This window comes from Arvicanthis niloticus, chromosome 23, assembly GCF_011762505.2.
Source record: "Arvicanthis niloticus isolate mArvNil1 chromosome 23, mArvNil1.pat.X, whole genome shotgun sequence".
NCBI classification, from domain to species: Eukaryota; Metazoa; Chordata; class Mammalia; order Rodentia; family Muridae; genus Arvicanthis; species Arvicanthis niloticus.
This window is the reverse complement of record NC_133430.1, coordinates 29,521,374-29,535,808: the sequence shown is the minus strand read 5'-3', so window position 1 is coordinate 29,535,808 and position 14,435 is coordinate 29,521,374.

The window sequence follows — 14,435 nt, the reverse complement described above, 5'->3', positions numbered from 1 at the left end:
GAAGTGTGTACTACCACACCTAGTTTATAAATGTGAGATTTTATAATATACTCCTATTATCAGTAAAACAATACAGGTATTATTAATATCCTCCTTTGTCCCAGCAAAAAATGTCAACAATCATAAATAAAACAGTACAGTAGAAAGAGCTGGTTCTGAGTTCAAGTCCTAGCATGGCCTCTTGCTATGCCTTAAAAATCAACAATACGTCTGTTTTAGTTTTCAGTTTCCTGCCTGTACGTGGCTTTAATAATTACCCATGTGGCATATACTGTTGATCACTGTCTAATAGTCACTCTGGTTGACATAGTTAATATTCATGTCAGCTTGATAGATTTAGTATCACCATGGAAACATATCCCTGGGTGTATCTACGGGAGTATTTCCAGGAAGGTTTAATTTCTAGGAAGTATTTATTGCACTTCCTGCTTCCTGGCTGCCGACACAGTATGACCAGCAGCTGCCTCAGACTGTGGCTGTCCAACCTACCCATCATGATGGACTCCACCTCTGCTCCTCAGCACTGTGAAAGCCGGACATGCTGGTACACTGTAGTTCCAATACTCAGGAGGTAGAATCGGGAACACCAGGAAGATCAAAATCACCATGGAGTTCAAAGCCAGCCTGGGCTACATATGACCTTGTCTTAAGACAAAGCCAAACAAAATCAGAAGAGGCACAGACATCCTCCAGCAAGGGAGCTGGTGAATGAAAACGGGATACAACCACTCCTGGGTGTGGTTGAAGAGAAGGTTTTATTTTAGACTTGAGGGAGAACACACCCAGAAGCATCTGGAAAGGTCCAGACTGAACCTGGCTCTGGGGCAGGGGGTTGGGTAGGGGAGTCCGGGGAAACAGAAGGAAGTGGGGGAAGCTGAAAACCAAGAGGCCCAAAAGAGGGGGGCTGGAGAGATGGCTCAGCAGTTAAGAGCACTGACTGCTCTTCCAGAGGACCTGAGTTCAGTTCCCAGCAACCACATGGTGGCTCACAATGATCTGTAATGGGATCTGATGTCCTTTTCTGGTGTGTCTGAGGACAGCTACAGTGTACTCATATACATAAATAAATAATTCTTTGGGAAAAAAAAAAGAGGCCCAAAAGAATGAATAACCCAAATGACTGAGTTTATTATGCAGGAGAGAGAAGCTGGGGGGAAGTCTCTGGGCTGGAGGGGTTAGGGTAGGGGGCAGGGTAAGAAGTGCTGAAAGGAGTCACAGGTCATAGGTACTGAATCAGACTTGTCCTGGGTTTCTTTGAGACCTAACAGCTGGTACCACACCAGACATCTTGCTGTGAAGATGGCAGGCTACTCAGGAGCATTAAAGCAACACAGTGAACAGGGTAAAACAGAAGGGAGTCTGGGAAGTTCCTTAGTCCCTGTTGCTAGCTGGATTACCCTGGATCCTGGAGCTAACTAACTCTCTGCTGGTCTGTTTCTCAAGATCCATCCGTTGTTTCTTCATTGTTCAGTGAAGCACCCCACCCCCTTCCCATCTCAGTCCCTGGGTACATGGTAGGCCCATAGAGACACGTGCATGGGGATGAGAAAATGAGCCTTCTTCTTTGTGCCTTTAAAAAAAAACATGGCCCAAGTTAAACATCCCAAGTGCAGGCCTTTCTAATTGCTGGCGCCCCACTTTCGAAGCTGGGTGGTCCCTCATCACCCTGGGGCATGGAAGGCCCACCACAGGACGAAGGGGAAATGTGATGTGTTGTTCCAGCAGACGGTGGGATTTGGAAGCTGACCTAATAGTCCAAGGAGATGCAGAAACTTGATTGGAGCCCACTGTGCCCAGAGACTCGTGTAAACCACTGCTGGCTTAGGAGGCCTGCCTTCGGTGTGCTTGGCCGCAGCTTGGCCTTTGGCTGGCTGACCACATTCAACTGTACGGTCTCCACTTCTCAGTTCCTGGAACTCCTGTATCTTCAACTGTGACCTGCACAGCCTTGTGGTATGGCCATGGCTAAAGAGAACTGGTATCTTTTGGATGATATGTAGAGTCAAAGCACCGTATGGGAGAGGGCTAACCCAATGTATGAGCCACAAGAGAACCGGGAGAAGGGGGGAGGGCGTCTGAGGATGCCCTTTCAAAGAGCATGGCACCTTAGAAGTCTGTCCCAGGTTTTTGTCCTGTGGGTTTCCTAAAGCAAACACTCAATTCTTCCCAAGGCTGACAGTATTCCATTCTAGAGTCCATACTCCTCTTAGCCACTGGGGGGCGAGATAGCTACAACGAGCAAGATCAGAGTCGCAAAGGGCCCTCTTGAAGTTTCTTTCTGAACTTCAAAAAAGTCCAAATGTCAAGGAAAGAAGCAGGAGGAGGACTCGGTGGCCTTTGAATGTGGGGCAACAGGGCCACAAATCTCTGGTCTAGACTAGAGGGGAAACTGAGGCACAGCTAGGTTCAAATCCTTCTGTCTGGCATGCCAATCCCAGGTTTGAGCTCTGGAGTCCAAACTAGGTGGTGGACAGACACAGAATAGGAGAGCTAGGAAGTAATTACAGGGATCCAGTGACTCTAACTCAGGGGAAAGACTCTGAGTTGGCACTGGGAGTTTGGCTTGAAGCAGGACAGGGCAGGGCAAGGCATGGTGGGAGTAGAGGGATAGGAGGAAGTAATTCCCCATCCTTCCAAAACATGATTTGCTGGGGCCCAAAGAAAAACTTCCAAACCAGCCTCAGCTTTGCCTCTGAAGTACAGTAGCCTTAGGCAAGCCACCTCCTCACCAAAGGTTTCTTTTCCTCCAAGTCAAATAAATGTCCAGGTCATGAACTAGCTGGCCCCACTGTGAGAATGTGAAGCCTTTCTCTTCCCTTCTGGCAGACCCTCACCTTCTCAGCATCCAGGACAGGCCCCTACTGTGTACCAGGTGGCTGGAATGAACTCCAGCAGGAAGTGCCCTCGGGAGCCCCAGGTGGGTGGAAGTGAAGACCTGGCCAACCTCCTCAAGGTTACCATCTGAGAAGTTTAAGGAGGGTGACAAACCCGGAGGATGCAGGCACTGCTTGGGCATAACTGGGTAGGAACCATTCCTCTGAGAATCGTGGTTTCCTGGATAAAGTTGTGGAGGGGATCAAAGCGAAGGGCTCCAGCTGGGTATTATAAAATGGTATGTAGAATCGTCACATAATATCAGTATCCAGTACCCGTAATATCTGAGATGTTTAGTGAGATAGCGGGGTTCAAGGGCCTTGAGCAGGATCTGCTGTTTGGTCAGCTCCACTCAGAAAGCAGTAGGTCCCCACCTTAAGAGGAGAAGCGCACAATTTGTAATTTCCTGGGGAGGCTGGGGGAGGCTCTCTAGAACACAATGCGCTCGCGCCCCCTACTGCCTGGGATCGAAAGTCCCATCTATTGGTTTTCGGTGGGGTAAATGGCTGCTGAGCACACACCGGCAACCACAGAGCACTCACCAGCTTCACCTCTGCCCCCATCCCTACCCTCATCCCCACCCCTGCATCTGACCCCGAGGAATGCAACTTTAAGATAAAGCAGGTAAGCCGGGCAGTGGTGGTGCACGCTTTAATCCCAGCACTTAGGAGGCAGAGGCAGGCGGATTTCTGAGTTCCAGGACAGCCTGGTCTACAGAGTGAGTTCCAGGACAGCCAGGGCTACACAGAGAAACCCTGTGTCGAAAAACCAAAACCAAAACCAAAACCAAAACCAAAAAAAAAAAAAAAAAAAAAAAAAAAAAAAAAGCAGATAGAGCCCGACTTTTGGAACTAGGCAGTTCTGGAGTCGAGGATTCATTGCTCAGAATACACCTGGGAACAGACATCAGGTATTTGGATTATTATATAATTTTTTCAGTTATTATTATTTTAAACTTATGTGTGTGGGCGGGCACTCGTATACATATAGACGCAAAATAAGAATGAATTTTTAAGCTTCCCGCAGACAACCCCGGCTAATGATCAGAGATTCTCAGCCCAAGTAAGAGCAAGGGCTGGTGAGACTCCTCTGTGGGTGAAGGTGATTATTGTCAAGCTTGAAAGCCTGAGTTTGATCTCTGGGACCCACGTGGTGGAAGAATGAATTGACTCCTGCAAGTTGTCCTCTGAGCATCCAACACATACTATGGTGTACACACATGTACTTACACACACATCACACACCACAAATAAATGTAAACAACAACGACAATGAGATGAGTTGGAGGCCTAACACAGAGGGCATTGGACCTAGAATCTCATTTCAACTTACCTTCGGGCCAGAAGCCTATGCCTGATGTGTACACCAGTCTTGCCTGCGGGTGTCAAAATGGCATGAGTGGGGCTGGGGGTGTGATTCAGTTAGTACAAAGGCCTGGGTCTGATAAACCAGATATGGTGACACTCACTGTAATCCCAGCATTTAGGAGGTGGGGCAAGAGGGTCAGGAGTTCCAGGTCATCCTTGGCTACACAAAGAGTCTGAGGCCAGGTTGGGCTACATGAGGTCTCATCTCAAAACTATTTAAAAAGAAAACAGCCAGGCAGTGGTGGTGCATGCCTTTAATCTTTTAATCCCAGCACTTGGGAGGCAGAGGCAGGTGGATTTCTGAGTTCAAGGCCAGCCTGGTCCACAGAGTGAGTTCCAGGACAGCCAGGGCTACACAGAGAAACCCTGTCTCGAAAAACAAAAAAAGAAAAGAAAGAAAAGAAATTAAAAAAAAAAAAAAAACAAACAAACTGGAGACGAGAACTAGGGCACTTCCCGAATCTCTCCCCATGTAAAGGTCGACCTCAAGTATAACAAGTTTGAGACAGGGCTGGAGGGTGGCTCAGTGGTTAAGAGCACTGACTGCTCTTCCAGAGGTCCTGAGTTCTATTCCTGGCAACCACATGGTGGCTCACAACCGTCTGTAATGGGATCCGATGCTCTCTTCTGGTGTGTCTGAAGACAGCAACATCGTACTCATATTAATTAATTAAATAAATCTTAAAAAAAAAAAGTTTGAGACAGAAGCTAATAGCGAGTTTCAAGAGAACTAGAGCTATACAGGGAGACCCTGTATCACCTACCTCCTGCTTTAATTAGGGTCTTTATGATGAAACAGCATCACCAAAAATCAAGTTGGAGAGGAAAGGGTTACTTTGGCTTTGCTTCCTCATCATAATCCATCATTGGAGAAAGTCAGGACAGGAACTCAAGCCGGGCTTGGAGCTGATGCAGAGGCAGCCTGCTTTCTTATAGAACCCAGGACCACCAGCCCAGGGATGGCCCCACCCACCATGTCTGGGCCCTTCTTCATCAATCACTAATTAAGAAAATGGCTTACAGCTAGACATTATGGAGGCCTTTTCTTAGTTGATGTTCCCTCCTCCCTGATGACTTTAGCTTGGGTCAATTTGACATAAAATTATCAAGCACCACATGTGTGCACACACAAACACACACACCCACACACACAAAGACAGAGACTTGGTATTTCTCATAATTCTGTGGGTGAGGGAATTTGGGCAGAGGAGTCTGCTTCACATGGCCTAAGCTGGTGGCTAGAGTAGGCAGGAAGAGGTGATAAGGCGTCCTTGGAGGCCTGGCACCCCAAGGCCTCTTGCATAGCTCCTTAAGTGTGGCCAGTGCAGGACTCTTAGGACAGATGCATCTCTTCCGTGGCTCTGGCTTCTCAGGACTGTGAAAGGCTCCCTGGGGCTGGTTCCCTATCAGTCACATGCTCCTAACAGCAAAAGCAAGCCAGGGATTCAGCTCAGGTGTGGGAGTTGGGAAAATGGAGTTTACCTCTGAAATAGCAGGCCACGTTTGTGGCCATGTTTTGGAGTAACCTGATGTCCTCTCCCCAGTCCTACTCTGGCTGAAGTCTACAAGACCCCCACCATGAGGCACATGCCATGGTGTCTTGTCTGGTTTTCCTGCCCCATGACCCATTCTGCCCTGGTGACTTGCCATGCAGTAGACTGACACAGGTTTGTCTCTTCTCCTTGAGGGAAGCACTGCTGTTTCCAAATCTTCTAGATTCCCATCCTGAGTTGCCCTGAGCATGTCTTTTTCTTAGGATCCTACAGGAACTTATCTTACCTGGAGAACAACAGCCATGTCACATGTCCCATGTAGCTGCCAGAGCCCATACTGTACCTAGCCTGTCTCAGAACAATTGTCCTATAAACAGGCCATGCTCTTGTTGCAATCTATATATGCTTAGTCCTTGGACACCGAGGAACCTTACTAATGCAGGGAGGACCAGGTACCTTGATCATCATCTGTCACCTGGCAATGCCTGGAAGCATACAGATTTTCATCTCTACCTTCTTCTTTTTTTTTTTTTTTTTTTTGTAAATTTTTAATTAATTAATTAATTAATTTATTTAATTTTTAATTTTTATTTATTTTTATTTTTTTCTACCTCTACCTTCTGACCCAGAGTTTGTATTTTAGCAAAGGCCTGGTAATTCCTATGCAGGTTAGAACCAGAGACAACCGAAGCAAGAGATTCTCAAAATAAAAAAAAAGATGTTGCATGCTTTTCCTGGGAAATGGAGGGCAGGCATCTGTTCACCTCAGATGTGGTACTAAAGACAGACCAAAGAAATTATTCAAGCCAAGTCTGACTTGGTGACCTGAGGGAACTGGTTATGATTACATAAAAGGTGATTCAGGCAGTTGCATTACTAAAAGGCCCAGTGGAGGACAGGTAAAAACCCATGTCATCCATGTCCCTGGAAGCTCCCTGCACAACTTGTAGGCAGCTCCACTAAAGAGTCCTCTTCCTGAGCACTTGTTCCCTGGAGCCTCAGGGAGTGGCCTCAGAACCCCGTAACTCTCTTGTGAGTTCTTGTACTTTGTTATATGTTTTGTGAGCATCCCCCCCTGTTGTGTCTTATAAAAAGATAAGAAGAAATATGTTTGGTGGAGGTGCAATATGGTGTGGGGGAAGGGGGTGCCTCTGCGGGCCCATGCTGAGGCATCCCTTCCCCCTGAGGGACCAGCCACATGGTATAGTATAGAATAAAGTTTATTTAGGGCATGGGGAGAGGAGAGGAGTTGACAGAGTAGAGACAGAGAAAGGCAGAGAAAGAGAGAGAGAGAGAGAGAGAGAGAGAGAGAGAGAGAGAGAATATAGAGGAATAGGCTGGCCATGAGCACATGGAGAGGAGGATGGGGAGAGAGAGAGGGGAAAGAGGGTAAGGGGCAAGCACAAGCACAAGAGAAGAGAGCAAGAGATTGAGGAGGGGGCAAGCAGCCTCTTTTATAGTGAGTCAGGCACAACTGGCTGTTGCCAGGTAACTGTGGGGCGGAGCCCAGATGAAATGCCAACACCCCCTCCTTCCAAGATGGAACATTTAAAATAGTGAGAAAATCGGTATATGTTGGGGGCCACAGATGCTCATGGAGTAAACCTGAGGAAATAAGATGTGGACTGTCAGGGAGGAATATTATGTACCCAGTTCAATAAAATTCAGATATCTAGAGATCTGCCTGCCTCTGCCTCCTGAGTATTGGGATTAAAGGTGTCCACCACCTCTCCCTTGAGATGCAGCTGAGACTGACCTCCATCTTGAGGTCTGTCTTAGTTAGGGTTTCTATTTCGGTGAAGAGACACCATGCATTTAATTGGGGCTGGCATACAGTCTCAGAGGTTTAGTCTACTGTTGTCATGATGGAAGTGTGGCAGCTTGCAGGCAGACTTGGTGCTGGAGGAGCTGAGAGTTCTACAGCTTGATCTGCAGGCAGTGGAAGAGACTGCCACACTGGGCCTGGCTTGATCACTTTAACAAGGCCCCATCTCCTAATAATGCCACTTCTTATGAGCCTGGGGGGTGGGGGGAAGTGGCATCTTCTTTCAAACCACCACAAGATCCTTCTACCTCTGCTTCCTTTGTGCTGAAATTACCTGTGCCACCATGCCTGGATGCAGTTTTTAAACAGCCATCTTGTTTGTTTATTTATAACAGCTATCCTATTTATTTATATTTGTGTGTGCGCACCCACACACAAACACCACACACAGGTGACATGCACCCCATGGTCAGCTTCGGTGCTTCTAGAGAGTCCTGTCTCCACGTTCTTTCGTCAGGAGTGCTGGAATTACAAACACACGTTACAGGCCTGGCTTTCTGTGGGCTCTGCTGAAGTGAACATTAGTCTGTGGTTACACAGCCTTCCAACACTTCTTTTCTTTCTTTTTATCTTTTGGTTTTTTCAAAACCAGGGGTTTTTAGTATAGCCTTGGCTATCCTGGAACTTGCTCTGTAGCCCAGGCTGGCCTTGAACTCACATATTTGCCTGCTTCTGCCTCCTGAGTGCAGGGATTAAAGGCATGTGTCACCACACCTAGCTTGCAATGGTATTTTTAATTTTATGTGCTATACATAGTTATATGACAAATTTTTAAAAATACAAAGGTGTTATAACAGGAGACAAAAAAAAAAAAAAAATGCCATCCTTTTACGGTCTCCAGAAGATTAGAGGAAACCTACAGAGGAAGAGAAAGGGCCTCTTTCTTCCCTCAAAACTGCCACTGGTGGCTGGGGTCGTCTGTGATTTGGGCTCTGTTCTGCTGGCAGGGTGGAGCCTGTCATCTGGCCCGGACAGAATTATTGCCTCCAATTACATGGTTGATTATCAATTACTTGTGTCCATGGGAGAGCATGTGTGCATGTGTGCCTTTGCAGCTCATTAAAGGTCGTAATTCTGGATTACCGTTGATTAACGAGAGGGAGGCCTGGTACCTCCAGCAGCCGGCATGGCAGCCCCACAATTACGTCCCAGCTGATCGGTAATTGGTGCATCACGAGATGATTTTTCTCTCAGCTGCCTTCTCTCAGCTTCTCCTGCCGGCTCCACAATTAGCACTATTGCTCATCTCTTCCCAGCCCGGGCTGGATTCAGAGAGCCGCTTCCTGGCTCGGAGAGGCGGTAGGGCAGCATGATAGACCCTGCTCCCAGGCAGGGTGCTGATAGCAGGGTTGGGGGACCTGGCACATGCGCTGTGGTGGGGACGTGGGGCTGGCCAGAGCTGTCTGAGATCCAAAGCTGTCCCCACTGGCTTGTTCAAGCAAGTAGGACCCTCATTTCCCACCCCTAGCAGGAATGTGAAATAACAGAGACCCGAGGAAGGGAAGTAGCACTTTGGGGACAGGTCCTCAAACAATAGTCTGTACTGGTGTGGTGACAAGACAGCTGCAGAGCAGGTCCTCCTGTCACCACCAGCCTGCAGGTTCTTGATGGCTGTCTCAGGTTTCCTAAGCTTTTGTATTCTATAGATTACAAATAAACCCTCCCCCTGGGCGGGGTGTGATGGGGTCGACCACATCCAGGAATGTGCAGAGATATTTCACCACCACAGTCTGGATCGTGGCACCTGATCCCTAACTGCCCTCTTCACTTCCAGCCTGGATCCCTAATGGGCCCCGCCACCCCAGATGATAAGCCACTTGTTGTCCCCAGGATAAGGTCTTCAGGTACTTCCCTTGCCCCGTGAGTCTTATCTGATCCATCAGTCCAGTCGTAGGCTCCCACCTCCTACCCTAGCAGAACCCCATTTTTGCCCCATTTTTCCTTCCTATTGTTTCTACTTGGCAAGAGTCACTAGTGCTCCGGAGCTCCACCTGGGCCCCACCCCTTCCTGAGAGCCAGAATGGCTCCACCCTCTTTCCATCCCCAGAAGGCACAGATTCCAAAGCAGAACTTTAAGGGATGCTTTTTCTGGGAATGGGGGAGGATGCAAGGGTGGGGCCGCCCAGAAACCTTTTGCATGAGAGGTTCCTGTGGCTGCTAAGCCACCGAGTAGGGTTTCCGGGCCTCACGGGTGCCTCAGCCCCGTTCTTTTTTATCTACTTCGGGTGGTCAGCAGGGTCGCGGCAAGCGGGAGGCACAATGCTAATGACCCTGGCTCCACGTGGCGACTATTCAGGGGGAAAAAAGCTGCAATGTTCTCTCTGCCACATTAATCAGAGAAACACATCGAGAGCCGGTTGCATGGAGACAGCTGTTCTCATGGTACCTGCCCTGCGTGCTAATCACCTCCTCTTGTGAGTCAGCTCGCAGCCTTGACTGGTGCCCATGAGGACTGGCCAGAAGCACCAGCTCCATTCAGGTGTCTTAGCCTTACCCAGATGCTTCTCACCCTAAAGCCCATTGTCCACCATTATCCATCCCTTGGCATAAATTCTGAGCCTAGGTCTTACCTAAGACTGCTAGAGAGAATTCTCTAGAAACTGGTTTCTGAACAGAGTCTGATAAAAGTGAGAGAGGACTCAGTGTCGGGCACTTTGAAAACAATGACGTCACCTTAGATGGTGTTGGGCGTGTTGGCAGGCACAAACATAAAGCAGTCTAGACAGAATAGCTCATTTGATCCTTATGTAATCTTACAGATTAGTCACAGATGTGACCCCTCGTTTACAGGTGAGCAGGTGGAACACGGAGAGGTTAAGAAACCAATCCAAGGTCACACACCTAGTAGTAACCCCAGGAGACTGTGCCGTTGCTTTCCATGGCCTCCAATGCTCTCCCTGCGCCCGCCAGTCACCTGAGCACAAGAAAGCCTCTGAATATGTTTACATAGACAAGGCATTTCATTTGTTTATACAATGACTGTTTTCGGAGTACAAACTGTGTACCAGGCACAGAACTGGGCACCAGGGAGACAATATGACTAATGACTGAATGAAATGGACCACACGCTCAAGGAGAGGTTGGCACTAATTCCACATCTGCATGGGTTGGTAGTAAATGAAAACTGTCTGAATGCCGTGCAGAAGCAGTCCCCGTGAATGTGTGTATTTGTGGGTTCCTCGTTTCTCTTCAGCGGTCCAGGAGGCTTCCGTAAAGAAATGACACACAGCAGAGACAGATAGTTCTCACAAGTGCAGTCGGTGTGCTTGGGCCGTGGTGGTGGTTGCTATGGCGGCCATAGCAGCAGCTACAAAAGCAGATTCCCTAGCTGGTGTGGCATGGTATCAAACACTTGTTATCCCAACATTCAGGAGTGGAGGCAGGAGGATCCAGAGTCCCTGGCCAGCCTGAGCTACATGAGACCCTCTACCAAAGAAGAAATTCGAACCTCTCAGGCTCCACTTCAGACCTGCCAAGAACCACAGGCTTGTACAAAGGCCTTGTGCCTTGGCCAGGTTGACTCCAACTCCACCCCAGGTCTGAAGCAGAGACAGGACTTGTGGGAAAAGAGGAACAGAAGGCAGCCAGAGGGACAGTGTCCTTCTGGAGACCCTTGCATGTGGAATTTCTCCAGTCTCCCTTGTCCCTGCTTGGGGCAGATTACCTTTACCTCAGCCTGCAGGTGTTGGGGACAGGGACTGGCCTGTAAGTGTGGGGGACAGTTCTGCCCTGTGTCATCTTTTTCAACCGGGAAGCTAGAGCTTGGCTAGAGGGGAGCCTGGAGGAGCAGCAAGTCACCTGGTTGGATTTTCAGCTGCCTGAGGTGGGTAAGAGGGTGGCCGTAGCTAAGACTTAGAGGCCTCCAGTCACCTGAGGAGATGGCACTTTGGTTTCCAGGAAGCAGCTGTTAGACCATGAATTCCCGTTGCTGGGGAAGTTTCTTTCCTAAAGTCAAGAAAGGACCCCCAAAACAGCTCTTCCTTGTTCTCTACAGTTTTCAGTTGGCTCTCAGAAATTAGTTGCTGGACACAGGGTCTCTGGAGGTGGCCTCTCCCCTCCTCTGGAGACAGACCTGAAAGGGATGTGGTTGTAATAGACCAGGTCCAGCAGAAGGTAGGCGGCGTTCTGCAAGGAAGAGCCATTGGCGCTGCTCTGAGCAACCGAAGCCATGAGCTTGTGTGAAGCCACGAGTTTGTGTGAAGCCCCTTGTGTGCCAGCTCTGCAGCTGTTTTTCAGATCCTGTCGGTCTGTCCATAGTGTGAGTTGTTCATCTCAGCTAGCAGCACATCAGGATGTGGAGGTGAGACAGGCACGGAGGTTCCAGAGAAGTGTTCTGAGGGCTAGGTATGATGGTTGAGTGTATTGTTGTTGTTGTTATTATTAAGACAAGGTCTAGTGAATCATAGGAGCACAGACTGACCTGGAGCTCATGGATGACCTTGAACTTATTCAGTGGAAGTGCTTTGCCATTGAGATAGACCTCTGGCCTTTAGCTAGGCAAACACTCTACTTCAGTGCCTTTTTTCTTTTTCTTTTTCTTTTTTTTTTTGACAGGGTTTCTCTGTGTAGCCCTGGCTGTCCTGGAACTCACTCTGTAGATCAGGCTGGCCTCGAACTCAGAAATCTGCCTGCCTCTGCCTCCCAAGTGCTGGGATTAAAGCCGGTGCACCACCACCGCCCGGCTTTCAGTGCCTTTCTAAAGGAAGAAAGAAACCAGGAGAAAAAAAAAACTGGCTTGGGAATTCACCCTGGCTTTGTGGACAGCTTCAGTGAAATGCTCTGCCCCTGCCAGGGGTTCAGTGTGTCATCTACAGCCTGGTGTGTCTGTCAGGGTATCCTTCCTTTCTCTGCCTCAGTTGCCCTGGCTCTGTACTGGACTTTCTACAGGACACTGACAGCACAATGGGTATCAGAGAACATAGATGCTGAGGATACGTAAAGAAGAGAAAATGGAGCATTTGAAAAGCCCTGACTGTTTCTTCCAGTACTGACCATCATCCGTACTGGCATATGTACTTGGTCTTGTCTCACCCAGCTCCGGGAATAGTTCCATCTGTCGTGTCATAAGGCCACAGCCTGCCTCCTCTCTAGACCCCTCTGATTTCCTCCTAGCTGTGTACCGACAGAATAATTCATTCTTCTCAGCGAATGGAAGACAGGACCAACAGTGGCAGAGACGCCCAGAGTGCTGACGGCAGCCGGGGAGGGTCTCTGATGATGGGTGTGTTGAAGAAACTGACAGAGATATTCAGAGATGTGTTCCAGGCCACCTGGCCAGAGGGTGGCAGAGACAGGGATGTTTTTGTTAATGACTAGCCTTTGCAGATTGCTACCATGGGATGAGTAAGGTTTGAAGGGGTCTTACCAACTGGCTGAAAGGGGGTGTGATGCCAGAAGTGAGAATAATGAATCCAAGAGGAGGGCCGTAGCCTGTTTGACCCCAACTCTGGCAGGGCCAGCACTATCTGAGAAACAAGGTGACAAAGAGCAGGAAGAGCCTGAAGGTACCCAGGGTTGATGGATGCCCTCAGGAAGTCCTGGAGGCTAGATTTCCCCTAGGCTTTCCTTGCCTTGCCTGAGGCCCAACTCCTCTACCACAGGCTGCCCTGAAGCTTGCCAGCAAGGATACTGCCACTGGGTATGGTAACATGTGTTGCCCTTGCAGTGGACAGACTGGAGTACAGACTGGTATATTTGTTTGTGTGCTCATCTTGCCCCAGCCCCAATTGTGACTTCATTTATAGGGTGACATGGGCAGCAGTCGTGAATGAGATAGTGTGACCAGAACCCAGCTAGACACACCAAGCTAGGTGCAAAATAGGCATGTGGCCCGTATGTCCTGTCCCTTGTCCTCTCTCTTCCTTCTGGAACAAGGAAAGAGGAAGCAAAGACTCCTTGGAAATTAAAATTGGGTCCATTATAGCCCTGGTAACCACACAGGTCTCCAAGACAGAAGGACTTTTTTCTTAGAGCAAAGAGACGTGGAGGGCAATAGCCCTTGTATCCAGCATGGCAAGGCAGCTTACAGACTGCAGTGCTAAGCAAGGAAAAGGGTTTACGAGTCTTGGCCTAACACTGAGGATTTGTGCATCCTGACTCCATTAAAGGTAGGCTTGGCATCAGCCAGAGGCCAGGGTGCTGGCTCTTGTCTAGGTCTGACAGTGGTCCAGCAGCCGACACAGAGGCAGGAAGAAAGCTATTCCTACTCCTTTCTACCCTTCTGGGGGTTGGTGGGGAATGAGGACCAGAAAAAGCAGCTGAATCTGATGTCATGATGCTCCTGCTTAGCTGGGTTCCCTTTCACCTGAGGGCCCCAGTGAGGGGTTCCCCTCTCTGTTGGCTGCCTCTACACAGGTGCTCCTGGATGTGGAGCAGAAATTCAGCATGACTTTGGGGTGCCATTGGTCCCTCCAGTGTGGCAGTGGCCTTTTGATATCAGCTCAGGTGACATCCAACCATCTCAGGTGACAGTTCCTCCTTGCCTGGTGGAAGCTGGGTAAACTTGAGAGAGAGCTGTCTTCCAAGAAGGGAGGCTTTGGGAAGCCATCAGGCAGCAGACAAAGCAAACAGAAGACACGTCCATGCTCCAGCTATCTCGGCTCTTTGTTTGAGAATGTAAATAAATATAGAGAGAAAAAAGTGAGCTCCTGATTTAAATCTATAATCTTAGTACCCGGAAATCTGAGGCAGGGGGATCACCATGAGTACAGGCCAGCCTGTGCATCGCAGTGAGACTGGTTTTAAAATAAACAAGCAAATAAACAGTGAGAAAAAGCAGCAGCGGCAACAACAACTCAGTTCCTTTCCATCCTGATCTGACCGGTGTTAACCCTGCCACCACCCAGCAATAACCTTATATAGGCAGTGTACGTGTAC